The following is a 14662-nucleotide window of genomic DNA, read 5'->3' on the forward strand; positions in this document are numbered from 1 at the left end:
GCAATTGGATTCCCAATTTCCTCACCGGCAGACCCCACTCAGTACGTATTGGCACCAGCGCTCAATTCCACAATGACCATCAGCAAGGGAGCACCTCGACGCTGGAGAGAAGAAATGGGTGACGTTTTGGGTCGAGACCCTGTTTCAGACGACAGGCATGGATCTGAAAAGATACCTATCCAAGTTCTCCAGAGATGCTGCCTGACCTGCTGAGTTACTCCAGCGTTTTGTGTATATCTCCGATGTAAACCAGCATCTGCAGTTCCTTCCTGCACACCTCAAGGTTGTGTGCTCAGTGTGGTGATAGACTGGAGAAGGGTCTCGACCCGAAATATCACCCATTCCTTCTCTCCAGAGATGCTGCCTGTCCCGCTGAGTTACACCAGTTCCTTCCTACCAGTATTTCACTGTACCTAGCTACACGTGATAATGAAACATTGAACCATCAGTCAGTCCCCCTGCTCTACTCACTCTATACACATTACTCAGCTCTAATTACATCTTTAAATTGGCTGACGACACCACCATTGTCGGATCAATAAAGGGTGAGGGTGAGTCAGGGTGCAGGAGTGCGATCAATATCCTGATTGAATGAAGAAGAATCCAGATGAATGATCTGAACAAGGAGTTAGTGCATTGATGACTTCAGGAAAGGAAAGTTGAGGACCCACGAACCTGTCTTCATCAATGGGACAGCGAGCGGTGCAGTGAGTCAACAGCCTCACCCAACATTCCTGGGCCTGCATGTCCCTGAAGGCCTGTCCTGGACTCACAATGTTGATGCAATCACAAAGAAAGCTCATTAACACTTTAAGGGCCTGTCCCACTTGCGTGCGTTTGGCGCGACCAAACGGAAGCGGAGTTCACGCGAAGTTCGCGCTAAGTTTCGTGCGTGATGTCATTCGCGTCATACTTACCAATCAGCTGGGCAGGAGGAGGGCCGACTGGATTTGGGCGTCATCACGCAACGCCACGCCGGGCGGCGGCATCATCGCGCAACACCACGCGCTAGGTGTACGCTGTCAAGACGCTGCGTACGACCGCAATGCACCTGCGTGCCGACAGGCCATTGGCGCGGGAAGATTTCGGACACTGCAAGAATTTCAGAGCCGCGCACGATGTCAGGACCAACCCCGCACAACTCCGCGCTGCTAAGTGGGACCGGCCCCGCGCTGTGCCCGTACGCCTCAAGCGACCACGAGGTTGCGTGATTTGCGATCCAAGGTCGCGTAAGTGGGACAGGCCCTTACTTCCTCAGAAGGTTGAGGAAATTCGGCATGTCGCCGAATAAGGTCGGCACGTTGGCAAAGGCCGGGCGCAGTGGCACAATGGTAGAGTAGCTGCCTTATAGCATCACAGACCCAGGTCCCACCCTGACTACGGGTGCTGTCTGTAAGGAGTTGGTACATTTCCCCTTGCGACCCAGTGGGTTTCCTCTGGGTGCTCCAGTTTCTTCCCACACTCCAAAAACGTATAGATTTGTAGGTGAATTGGCTTCGATATGTTGTATAAAATTGTCCCTAGTGTGTGTAGGTCACTGTATGGGTTGATCGCTGGTTAGAATAGACTGGGTGGGATGAAGGGCTTGTATCCTGCTGTATCTTTAAAGAATACTCGATTGAACTTCTGCAGGTGTAAGGTAGAGAGCACACTGACTGGTTGAATCACAGCCTGGTTTGGTAACTCCAATGTCCATGGACGTCGAAGATGGTGGACATTGCCCGGTCCATCACAAGTATTGACCCTTGGCCATTGTTGGCCATTTCCTCCATCAACTCACAGCTCAATATTAACGTCTGAAGATGGGTCCTAATCCTTGACTTACCATATGTCTATATATATTTCATTTACATATAGCAGCTTCAAATGAAGTCAGCATTTATCAAGGTGATGCGTTGTGTTTGGGTCCCAACCATTCATCAGACTTTAATGCTGTGCCATTTGAGGTGATATAGGAAAGGGCCAACATTTTTGTATAATTGTGGTCCTATAATTGTGTAATCTTGTACAATTGGACAATTAACAATTAAGGGGCTGTCCCACTGTACGAGGTAATTACGAGGAGAGAGCTCTCCCGAGTTTTAAAAAAAAATCAAACTCGTGGTAAGCACGTAGAATGTACGTAGCGGGTACGTCGGAGCTCGGGGCGTCTCTTAGCGGCTCGTAACGCTAACGGCAGGTACTCGGGAAATGCGGAAAGCTCCTGAAGATTTTTCAACATGTTGAAAAATGTCCACGAGAGCCCTGAGTGCCGACGAGCGGCCATTAATGTAATTCTCCGAGTTCGAATCAGGGGAAACTCGGGAGAACTCTTGAATTAGCTCGTACAGTGGGAGAGGTCCTTTAGTAAAAACGTCAGGGGGTTATGGGGCTGAGAGGGTAAGGTAGATCAGCCGTGATTGAATGGAGGAGTAGAATTGATGGGCCGAATGTCCTAATTCTGCTCCTAGAACTTATGAAGTTATGAATTTGTGAGCAAGGGTTTTTTTTCTGTTTGGTCTTTAGTTTCTCTGCAATGTTTAAGAAGTTGGCGGTGAGGTCTGGGAGGGAGGGGATGATGGGAGATGAGGAGTTGTTTAAGAAGGAACTGCAGATGCTGGAAAATCGAAGGTAGACAAAAATGCTGGAGAAACTCAGCAGGTGAGGCAGCATCTATGGAGAGAAGGAAATAGGCGACGTTTCGGGTCGAATTTAGAAGGATGAGGGGGGATATCTTATAGAAAGATATAAAATTATAAAAAGGACTGGACAAGCTAGATGCAGGAAAAATGTTCCCAATGTTGGGCGAGTCCAGAACCAGGGGCCACACACTTAGAATAAAGGGAAGGCCATTTAAGACTGAGGTGAGAAAAAACTTTTTCACCCAGAGAGTTGTGAATTTGTGGAATTCCCTGCCACAGAGGTCGTGGAATAGGCAATGTTTCAGGTCGAGACCCTTCTCCTTGAAGGATTAGGCGACGTTTCGGGTCGAGACCCTTCCGGGTCTCGACCCGAAACGTCACCTATTCCTTCGCTCCATAGATGCTTTATATCTTAGAATAATGGGGAGGCCATTTAAGACTGAGGTGAGAAAAAGCTTTTTCACCCAGAGAGTTGTGAATTTGTGGAATTCCCTGCCACAGAGGGCAGTGGAGGCCAAGTCACTGGATGGATTTAAGAGAGAGTTAGATTGGAGCTCTAGGGGCTAGTGGAGTCATGGGGAGAAGGCAGGCACGGGTTATTGCTTGGGGGGACGATCAGCCATGATCGCAATGAATGGCGGTGCTGGCTCGAAGGGCCGAATGGCCTCCTCCTGCACCTATTTTCTATGTTTCTATGAGATCTCCACCCGAAACGTCGCCTATTTCCTTTGCTCCATAGATGGTAGATGAGGGAGGACCTTGAGACTTGCGGCACATTGATGGTATGAAACAGACTTGAAAGAGCAGCCACCATCTTGGATATTCACTTGGGTATTTTGTGCAGGTAGATAGAGTGTAGGATGCATGCACTGCACGGCTGTGAGAACATCCGTGCATCACAGTATGGTATGGCAACTGCTCAGTCTCCGACCGGAAGGCATTACAGAGGGTGGTGAAAATTGCCCAACGCATCACTGGTTCCTCGCTCCCCTCCATTGAGTCTGTCCAAAGCAAGCGCTGTCTGCGGAGAGCGCTCAGCATCGCCAAGGACTGCTCTCACTCCAACCATGGACTGTTTACCCTCCTACCATCCGGGAGGCGCTACAGGTCTCTCCGTTGCCGAACCAGCAGGTCGAGGAACAGCTTCTTCCCGGCGGCTGTCACTCTACTCAACAACGTACCTCGGTGACTGCCAATCACCACCCCCCCCCCGGACACTTATTATTATTTATTCAAATCATTTGCTATGTCGCTCTTCCAGGGAGATGCTAAATGCATTTCGTTGTCTCTGTACTGTACACTGACAATGACAATTAAAATTGAATCTGAATCTGAATCTGAGAAGGAAATACTTAACAGACACTTTAATTCTAGAGACATTCCTAGTACTGATCGTTTTTTAATCACCTCTAATCTGCCAATCTTGTCTATTTTGCAGCAACATGGGAGATAATAGTCAGAACTAAGTGTAATGTCCGGGGCTCGTTATTTATCAGAGCTTGCATACAAACCTCCTGTACATTCCCAATTAATGCGGAAATTGATTCACTAATCCACCCTTTGTTGCTTTTTAAGGAGGAGATATTTAGCAGTTACAGACAACAGGGCAGCACGGTGGCGCAGCAGTAGAGTCGCTGCCCCACAGCGGCAGAGACCCGGGTTCGATCCTGACCAGGGGTGCCGTCTCTACGGAGTTTGTTGCGTTCTCCCCGTGACCTGCGCGGGTTTTCTCCCGGGTCCCCGGTTTCCTCTCACACTCCAAAGACTAATTGGCTTCGGTTAAATTGTAAATTGTCCCTAGTGTGTGTGTGTGTAGGATAGTGTAAGTGTACGGGGATTGCTGGCCGGCGCGGACTCGGTGGGCCGGAGGGCGCTGTATCTGCTGTAAAAATGAAACAATAAATCAGGGGCTAAAGAGTTTACAACTTTTTGCAGCCTGACTAGCAATGCAAAGCAAGTGAAGAGTCAAGAGAGTTTTATTGTCATGTGTCCCAGATAGAACCATGAAATCCTTGCTTGCTGCAGCACAACAGAATATGTAAGCGTAATAGTTCAGTGTGTAGATAGATAGATAGATAGATAGATAGATAGATAGATAGATAGATAGATAGATAGATAGATAGATAGATAGATAGATAGAATCTTTATTTGCCACGCAACCAGGGTTGGTGGTGTATGGGTTCAGTACATGATGGTACACTGCTTTAGTTACATACCACTAATAACACAGATCACCGTAATAAAGTGCATCCATACCACATCACAAATCGCAAATCTCACCAACAATACATAGTGCAAAAGAACAAACAAAGACCATAGACAAGACACTGTATACATCAAAAGTCATATTATTGTCTGGTTATTGGACGGAATTGAGAGTTCTTATTGCTGAGGGGAAGAAACTGTTTTTAAAGTGGGTGGTTTTAGTAGCAAGTGACCTGAGGCGCCTCCCTGAAGGGAGAGACTGAAAAAGGTGATACATTATACCATAGACCATATATATATAAACACAATTAATAAACAGATAAAGTGCGATTGGCTGTTATTGTTCAGCGGTTGTTTGATTTCGTGCTTAATAGCCTGATGGCTGTGGGGAAGAAGCTGTTCCTGTTGAAGCAAACTGTATAATCAAGATTTTCCATTTTTTAGTAAATATTTCAATCTAAAAGGACAAGACGGGAAGGGGATGGGCAGAAAATATATCAATGGTATTTTGGTTTCAGTGTTTTAACACCTCAAAATGTGCTCGGACAATTGTCTTTCAGGTTCTTGATGCTGGAAGGTGCCTTTATATGCAAATGTGAAAGGTGCCTTTATATGCAAATGTGAAAGGTGCCTTTATATGCAAATGTGAAAGGTGCCTTTATGTACAAATGGTTTCACTTCCAGTCTGGACATTTGACCCAGTGCATCCTGGAGTGATTCATCCTTGCACACCTGACGTGGCACATGATGTGAGTCAGACAGCGTGGAAACAGGCCCTTCGGCCCAGCTTGCCCAACATGCCCCAACTGCACTAGTCCCACCTGCCTGCTTTTGCCCCCCTATATACCTCTAAACCTCATTGAAACTCACAGAATAATGAAAGGCCTGGATAGAGTGGATGTGGAGAGGATGTTTCCACTGGTGGGAGAGTCTAGGACCAGAGGTCGTAGCCTCAGAATTAAAGGGCGCTCTTTTAGAAAGGAGGTGAGGTGGAACTTCTTTAGTCAGAGGGTGGATGATCTGTGGAACTCATTGCCACAGAGGGCTGTGGAGGCTGTCAGTGCATATTTTTAAGGCAGGGATAGACAAATTCTTAATTGGAAGCGATGTCAAGGGTTATAGGGAGAAGGCAGGAAAATGGGATTAGGAGACAGAGATCAGCCATGATTGAATGGTGGAGTGGACTCGATGGGCAGAATGGCCTAATTCTACCCCTATAACTTGTGAACTTGTAAACCTACCCTATCCATGTACCTGTTCGGATGTTTCTGAAACAGTGTGTTAGTAGCTACGTAACTATCTGCCATGTTCAAGAAGGAACTGCAGATGCTGGAAAATCGAAGGTAGACAAAATTGCTGGAGAAACTCGTCCCGAAACGTTGTTTATTTGTGCGGGGATCGCTGGTCGGCGTGGACTCGGTGGGCCGAAGGGCCTGTTTCCATGCTGTATCTCTAAACTAAACTGCATGTGTAGGAAGGAACTGCAGATGCTGGTTTACACCGAAGATAGACACAAGATGCAGGGACCTCTCCGGTCGAGAGCCTACTTCAGACTCTAACCTGGCATCATGTTCAGCACAGACATTGTGGGCCGAATGGCCTGTTCCTGTGCTGTACTGCTCTATGTTCTGTACTTGAGCTCCCACACACATCGACTGCTTTGGGTTGGACCATCCCTGCTACCGAATCCACTGCATCTGCTACTCCTTAACAAACATCCAAAGGCATTTATTTCCTGTGTCATTCGGACCACACACTGCCCTTTTAATTGTGTGTGATCAGCGGGGGGGCAGGCAGAAATACAATCTCTTGCTGTCATCGTGTTGAGATTCGAAGCGTTTATTTTTCATATTTACTGAATCAATATTTATTATCTCAGCTGCCCGAGTTTCCTCCCTCAGCTTGTGTTTTGCTCAAGATTCCAGCTTCTGCCACTTGCGCCTGGTCTTGCGGTGCCTCTAAACTCAGCTGCACCACCATCTCCTCCTCCTCCTCCTCCTCCTCGTCGTCTGCTGTGCACAGAACTCAACGCCCCCTGGCCCTCCGGCAGATGACCTTGGTTGCAATAAGGCAGAGGGGAGGAAAACATAGAGAATGTGTGTGTGTATGAGGGCGTTGCAGAGAGAGAGGGGGGAGGAGAGGGGGGAGAGAGGGGGGGGGGGGAGGGGAAGGGGGGGGGGAGAGGGAAAAGGGGAGAGAGAGGGAAAAGGGAGAGAGGAGGGAGGGAGGGAGGGAGGGAAGAGAGGAGGGGGAGGGGGGGAGAGAGAGAGAAGGGGGGAGAGAGAAAGGGAGGGGGGGAGAGAAAGGGAGGGAGGGAGAGAGAAGGGGGGAGAGGGGAGGAGGGGAGAGATAAAGGGGAGAGAGAAAGAAAGGGGGAGTGGAAAAAGGGGGAGAGGGAGGGAAGAGAGAGAGGGGAGAGAAGGGGAGGAGGGGGGGGGAGAGAGAGGGGGGGGAGGGAGATGAAAGATAAAGGGGGAGAAAGAAAGGGGGAAATATAAAGAGGGGAGAAAGAAAGGGGAGGAGGAAAGAGAGGGGGGGGGGGGAGAGAGGGGGGGGGGAGAGGAGGGGAAGGGGAGAGAGAGGGGAAGGGAGAGAGAAGGGAGACAGAGAAAAGGAGAGAGGAAGGGGAGGAGAAATATAGGGGGAGAGAGGGGAGGGGAGGAGGAGAAATAAAAGGAGGGGGAGAGAAGAGAGAGTGGCAGGGAGAGAGGGAGGGATGGAGAGGGAGGGTGGAAGGGGGAGGGAGAAAGAGCGAGAGAGGGAGGGAGGGGATCGACACTTCCTGGTGAGCTGGTTGTACGGAAGTGCAACGCCTCAATGGTCTGTTGTGAAGTGATTCATCGAGATGCAACTGGCAGGAGATGTGATCTCCCACCGGCGCTGTACCGCTTTTCATTCTGCGTCTCTCTCCTCTCTGCCTCTCTCAAGGACGTAAGATCCTCCTGAGGTGCCGCGTCTCGCCAGAGGGACGCGCTTAAAGGAGCAGCCAAGATCGGGGCAATCTTTGGGCCGGTGTGGACGTGAACTCTCCGCACTATTCACCGCGGGACTGGGGGATCGGGAGCCTTGAACGAGCAGGTACATTCGGTTCAAGATATCATTCAAGTAGAAAGTTGCCGCGGCTGTGTGTTTGAACAGGGTTGTGCTGAAAAAGCGTCGCTTTTAGAGGCGATGCTCACATTTTCTGGAGACACACACACACACACACACACACACACACACACACACACAGACACACAGACACACACACAGACACAGGCAGACACACACACACACACAGGCAGACACACACACACAGGCAGACACACACACACACAGAGGCAGACACACACACACAAACACACACACACACACACAGAGGCAGACACACACACACACACACACACACACACACACAGAAGCAGACACACACACACAGAAGCAGACACACACACACACACAGAGGCACACACACACACACACAGGCAGACACACACACACACACAGACACACACACACACAGAGGCAGACACACACACACACAGACACACACACATAGGCAGACAAACACACACACACACACAGGCAGGCAAACACAGACACACACACAGAAGCACACACAGAAGCACACACACACACACACACAGGCAGACACAGACACACACACAGAAGCAGACACACAGAGGCACACACACACACAGGCAGACAGACAGACACACACACACAGGCAGGCAGACACACACACACACACAGGCAGGCAAGCACAGCCACACACACACACGGATGGCGGCAGGCAGACACACACAGACATATACATATCCTGTCTCTCCATTCTTAAAGAATAAATTGGATACAGTTTAATGCTGAAATTTAATATGCATCAAGTTTCAGATGTGAGGAAAGTGAAATTGTCCGGCAGGGCAACGTGGCTGTTTTTAAAAAAAAGTTCCATCTCGAGGTTTCCCTTCCACCTCCATTCCTTGTTCGATTCCAGGAAGGTGGACATTGTGTATTTAGAGCAGAGTGCTGGGGGCTCAGAGGGTCGGGCAGGCGACGTTGCAGCCACTGATTCAATGATCCTGAATGAGGGTTCCGACCCGAAATGAACCCTGTTTCACCCTCCCCTCCCCTCCCATCCACAGATGCTGCCTGACCCGCTGAGTTCCTCCAGCACTTTGTGTTTTGCCTTAAGATTAGAACATCTGCAGTTCCTTGCATCCCCAGATAAGTTTATTTAGCAAACTCTAGGATTACAACTCGTCTCGTTTCCCCATCCCCCCTCTGGTATCCAAACGACCCCATGTGATACAGCAGCGTTGAAGGGAGACAGACGCAGGGGTCTGGAATTTTGAGTGCCCTGCTATTTCCCCACTACTTTGGCAAGCAGTTCCCTTCCTGTTAATCACCCACCCTGGATATCCCCCCCTTTCCAATCTTGACCCCCCTCCCCACTCCAGATCCCTTCCCCATCTCCTCTCTCCCGTCTCCTGGTCTCTCCCCACTTTGAATCCCCCCCCCTTCCACTTTTAATAGACAATAGGTGCAGGAGTAGGCCATTCAGCCCTTCGAGCCATTCAGTGATCATGGCTGATCATCCCCAATCAGTACCCCGTTCCTGCCTTCTCCCCATATCCCCTGACTCCGCTATCTTTAAGAGCCCTATCTAGCTCTCTCTTGAAAGTATCCAGAGAACCGTCCTCCACCGCCCTCTGAGGCAGACAATTCCACAGACTCACAACTCTCTGTGAGAAAAAGTGTTTCCTCTAAATGGCTTACTCCTTATTCTTAAACTGTGGCCCCTGTTTCTGGACTCCCTCAATATCGGGAACTTGTTTCCTGCCTCGAGCGTGTCCAAGCCCTTAACAATCTTATATGTTTCAATGAGAACCCTTATCATCCTTCTAAACTCCAGAGTGCACAAGCCCAGCCGCTCCATTCTCTCAGCATATGACAGTCCCGCCATCCCGGGAATTAACCTTGTAAACCTACGCTGCACTCCCTCAATAGCAAGAATATCCTTCCTCAAATTAGGGGACCAAAACTGCCCACAATACTCCAGGTGTGATCTCATTATGGCTCTGTACAACTGCAGAAGGATATCTTTGAATGTCAGTCCCTGACTCTGTGAGGCAGCAACTCTAACAAGGTGCAGCCCAAGTTAGCATTCTCATTGTTGCTCAGGTTGATTGTTAGTTTCCCCTAGAGCAAAACTTAAATGACGTGGACCATTACACTGTATTGCAATGTTTAATTTGCTGGGGTGGAGAAGGAATTGGTACTTCTGGCAACTGACCAAAGTGGTGGTGAACTTGGTTAGAAGGAAAAAGGGAAGTAAAGAAGATAAAATTAATGGACAGCCTTTGAGGAATATCATAATCAGATTCATACATTAATAGCCAAGTGTGTTTTGCAACATACACGAGGAATTTGATTTGCCGTACAGTCACACCAATAAAAAGCAACAAAACACACAAAATATAATTTTAACATAAACATCCACCACAGTGACCCCTCCACATTCCTCACTGTGATGGAAGGCGAGAAACATTTCAATCTCTTCCCTTCTTTGTTCTCCCGCGGTCGGGGGCTTCGAGGCTTCCGTTGACGGGGCGATCAAGCTCCCGTGTCGGGGGAATCTCCCCCCCCCCCCCCCCCCCCCCCCCCCCACCGCCGGGCGATCGGACCCGGGTCAAACCTCTTGCGACTTTGGAGCTTCCCGCCATCAATCTCTACCCGAGACTGCGAGCTCCTCGGATGTTGGAATTGAGGTTGGAGGTTCGATCCCAGGCAAGGGGTCGCAGGCTCCGATGGTAAGTCCACGGCCCCACGGTGGGGCTCAGAGTCAGTCTCGAGCGAGGCCGCCAGCTCCACGATGTTAGGCTGCAGAGCAACCGGCGATACGATCCGGAAAACAATCGCTTCTCCGGCAAGGGTAAGAGATTGAAAAAAGTTTCCCCCTCCCCCTACCCCCCACATAATCAAACCAGAGAACATTAATACAAACTTTTTAAAAACTTAACTAAGTTAAAAATAACAAAAAAGACAAATAGACAGACAGACTGTTGGCGAGGCTGCCATTGCTGATGGTGCCACCCGGTTCCTTCCCTAGCAAGTAAGAAGGAACTTGAGTGGGCGATTAGAAGGGGCCATGAGATATCTTTGATGCTGACCTTTCTGTCCTGGGCCTCCTCCACTGTCACGAGTGAGGCCCAGCGCAAATTGGAGGAACAGCACCTCGTATTCCCGCTTGACCAGCTTCCACCCCAGCGGTAAGAATCTTGATTTCTCTAACTTCAAGTAACCCATGCACCTCCTTTCTCTCTGTCATTGTGTTAGTTTCACTGGCATCCCGGTAGGTCTCATTGTACGTTTAAAGGGCCTGTCCCACGGGCGTCATTTGCGTGTCACGCCGGTGACGCACGAAACATCCTGGGGCGCCGCGCATCACTGCCGACGCCACCACGCCTCACCATGCGCGCATCACGAAAACGATGTTGCGTAAATTACACCCAAGTGGGACAGGCCCTTAAGAAAGAATTGCAGACACCGGAAAAATCAAAGGTAGACAAAAATACAGGTTAAACACAGCGGGTGAGGCAGCATCTATGGAGCGAAGGAATAGGCGACGTTTCGGGTCGAGACCCTTCCGGGTCTCGACCCGAAACGTCGCCTATTCCTTCGCTCCATAGATGCTGCCTCACCCGCTGAGTTTCTCCAACTTTTTTTTGTCTAAGCCTCATTGTCTATACAATTCGTTTCTCATCCAGCCCGCAGCCAATAAAGGACAGCTTCCTTGAACATTGTTACATTTTTTTGCATATCTTTCATTCAGTCATTGAAAGTAGGCATGCAGGTGCAGCAGGCAGTGAAGAAAGCGAATGGTATGCTGGCTTTCATAGCAAAAGGATTTGAGTATAGGAGCAGGGAGGTTCTACTGCAGTTGTGCAGGGTCTTGGTGAGACCACACCTGGAGTATTGCGTACAGTTTTGGTCTCCAAATCTGAGGAAGGACATTATTGCCATAGAGGGAGTGCAGAGAAGGTTCACCAGACTGATTCCTGGGATGTCAGGACTGCCTTATGAAGAAAGACTGGATAGACTTGGTTTATACTCTCTAGAATTTAGGAGATTGAGAGGGGATCTTATAGAAACTTACAAAATTCTTAAGGGGTTGGACAAGCTAGATGCAGGAAGATTGTTCCCGGTGTTGGGGAAGTCCAGGACAAGGGGTCACAGCTTAAGGATAAGGGGGAAATCCTTTAAAACCGAGATGAGAAGAACTTTTTTCACACAGAGAGTGGTGAATCTCTGGAACTCTCTGCCACAGAGGGTAGTTGAGGCCACAGTTCATTGGCTATATTTAAGAGGGAGTTAGATGTGGCCCTTGTGGCTAAGGGGATCAGAGGGTATGGAGAGAAGGCAGGTACGGGATACTGAGTTGGATGATCAGCCATGATCATATTGAATGGTGGTGCAGGCTCGAAGGGCCGAATGGCCTACTCCTGCACCTAATTTCTATGTTTCTATTCCTCTTCCTATACATCTCTCTACACCATCGCTCATATCTCTCGTTCCCCTTTCCCCCCCGAAGAAGGGTCTCGACCCGAAACGTCCCCCACATATAGAACAAACAAACGTGAGCAATTTTGAGCACCATATCTGAGGAAGGATGTGCCGGCTCTGGAGAGGGTCCAGAGCAGGTTTACAAGAACGATCCCAGGAAATGAGTGGGTTAACCTATGGATGAGTGTTTGTCGGCACTGGGCCTGTACTCGCTGGAGTTTAGAAGATTGAGGGGGGGGGGACCTCATTGAAACGTACAGAATAGTGAAAGGCTCGGATAGAGTGGACGTGGAGAAGATGTTTCCACCCGTGGGAGAGTCTAGGCCTCAGAATTAAAGGACGTTCTTTTAGGAAGGAGATGAGGGGAAATTTCTTTAGTCAGAGGGTGGTGAATCTGTGGAATTCTTTGCCACAGACGGCTGTGGAGGCCACAAGTCAGTGGATATTTTTAAGGCAGAGATAGACAGATTCTTGATTAGTACAGGTGTCAGATGTTATGGGGAGAAGGCAGAATGGGGTTAGGAGGGAGAGATAGATCAGCCATGATTGAATGGCGGAGTAGACCTGATGGGCCGAATGGCCTAATTTTACTCCTATCACCTTACGACCATTCCTTCCCTCCAGAGATGCTGCCAATGTGTTACTCCAGCATTTTATGAATCTCTTTGGTGAGTTACATTGCAGAAAATGCCAAGGCTTTGTATACGTACATTTAAAAACAAGCGTGTAACCAGGGAGATGGTATGACCACACGGGGGGGGGGGGGAGTCAGAGAATGTAGGTGAGATACTAACCGAATACTTTCCATCCATTCTCACCAATGAGGTGGACATGGAGGACAGTGAAATCGCCGTGGAGGTTACTTCAGTTTATTGCCACGTATACTGAAGTACAGTGAAAAGCTTTTGTTGCGTGCTAACCAGTCAGCGGAAAGACAATACGTGATTACAATCAAGTTATTTACAGTGTACAGATACGAGATAAGGGAATAACATTTTTAGTGCAAGGTAAAGCTAATAATGTCCGATCAAAGATAGCCCAAGGGTCACCAATGAGGTAGATAGCAGTTCGGCACTGCTTCCTAATATGCAAGGGCAGTTTGAGGTCAAAAAGGGAGGGGGTGTTGGGCTCTTGAAGAGCATTAAAGCCCTGCCCCACTGTACGAGTTCATTCAAGAGCTCTCCTGAGTTTAATTAAAAAAAAATCAAACTCGTGGAAGCACATAGAATGTACGTCGGAGCTCGGGGACGTCTCTTAGCGGCTCGTAACGCTAACGGCAGGTTTTTTTCAACATGTTGAATAATGTCCACGAGAGCCCCGAGTACCTACGAGCGGCCAATACCGTAAATCTCCGAGTTCGAATCAGGGCAAACTCTTGAATGAACTCGTACAGTGGGACAGGGCTTTTAAGGTGGATGAATCCTCAAGGTGAGAAATTGAGAGACAAGAGAGGAGATTGGCCGAAGATCTTTGCAACTTATCTACCCACAGGCAAGGTCCCAGAGTAGGCAGATAAGAGTTGGTCTTGGCATTGTGAATGGCATGGACATTGTGGGCCGAAGCAAAGATCGTAGAGCGGAGGGAGCAAGATAGTCCACTCGTTGAAAAAGCCGTAGTAGGTCATGGGTGATCTTCAGCACCATTTCCGTAACCGGCTTCCGTCTCCGCTCCAATCTATGATCTTTGGTCATGTCGTCCACTCCATGATCTATGGTGTGAACTATCTTGCTCCGCTGTATGGTCTTTGGGCTGAAGGGCCTGTCCCTGCACCAATTAATTGGTCTCTTTAAATTACCCCCAACTGTGTACAGAGTGGACAACACAGAACCTTTGTGTGATCGCTGATCCACGTGGACTCAGTAGGACCTAAGGCCCATCCTCTATGCTGCATTCATGAACTAAACTAGAGATTTAACTAATCAAAGAAAATATTACACCAGGATAAAACTCTTTGAGGAAGGACATTATTGCCATAGAGGGAGTGCAGAGACGGTTCACCAGACTGATTCCTGGGATGTCAGGACTGTCTTATGAAGAAAGACTGGATAGACTTGGTTTATACTCTCTAGAATTTAGGAGATTGAGAGGGGATCTTATAGAAACGTACAAAATTCTTAAGGGGTTGGACAGGCTAGATGCAGGAAGATTGTTCCCGATGTTAGGGAAGTCCAGGACAAGGGGGTCACAGCTTAAGGATAAGGGGGGGAAATCCTTTAAAACCGAGATGAGAAGAACTTTTTTCACACAGAGAGTGGTGAATCTCTGGAACTCTCTGCCACAGAGGGTAGTTGAGG

General features: G+C 48.8%; 1 protein-coding gene across 1 annotated transcript in view; it reads left to right on the forward strand.

Moving 5' to 3' along the window:
• The first annotated feature begins 7734 nt into the window (after positions 1-7734).
• ydjc (YdjC chitooligosaccharide deacetylase homolog) overlaps positions 7735-14662 on the forward strand; it is a 32686-nt gene continuing 25758 nt past the window's right edge. The window contains exon 1 of the mRNA XM_055655408.1: positions 7735-7904. The gene's annotated coding sequence lies outside the window, so the exon portion shown is untranslated. The remainder of the gene's footprint in view (positions 7905-14662) is intronic.

Source organism: Leucoraja erinacea, chromosome 25, assembly GCF_028641065.1.
Source record: "Leucoraja erinacea ecotype New England chromosome 25, Leri_hhj_1, whole genome shotgun sequence".
Taxonomy (NCBI): domain Eukaryota; kingdom Metazoa; phylum Chordata; class Chondrichthyes; order Rajiformes; family Rajidae; genus Leucoraja; species Leucoraja erinaceus.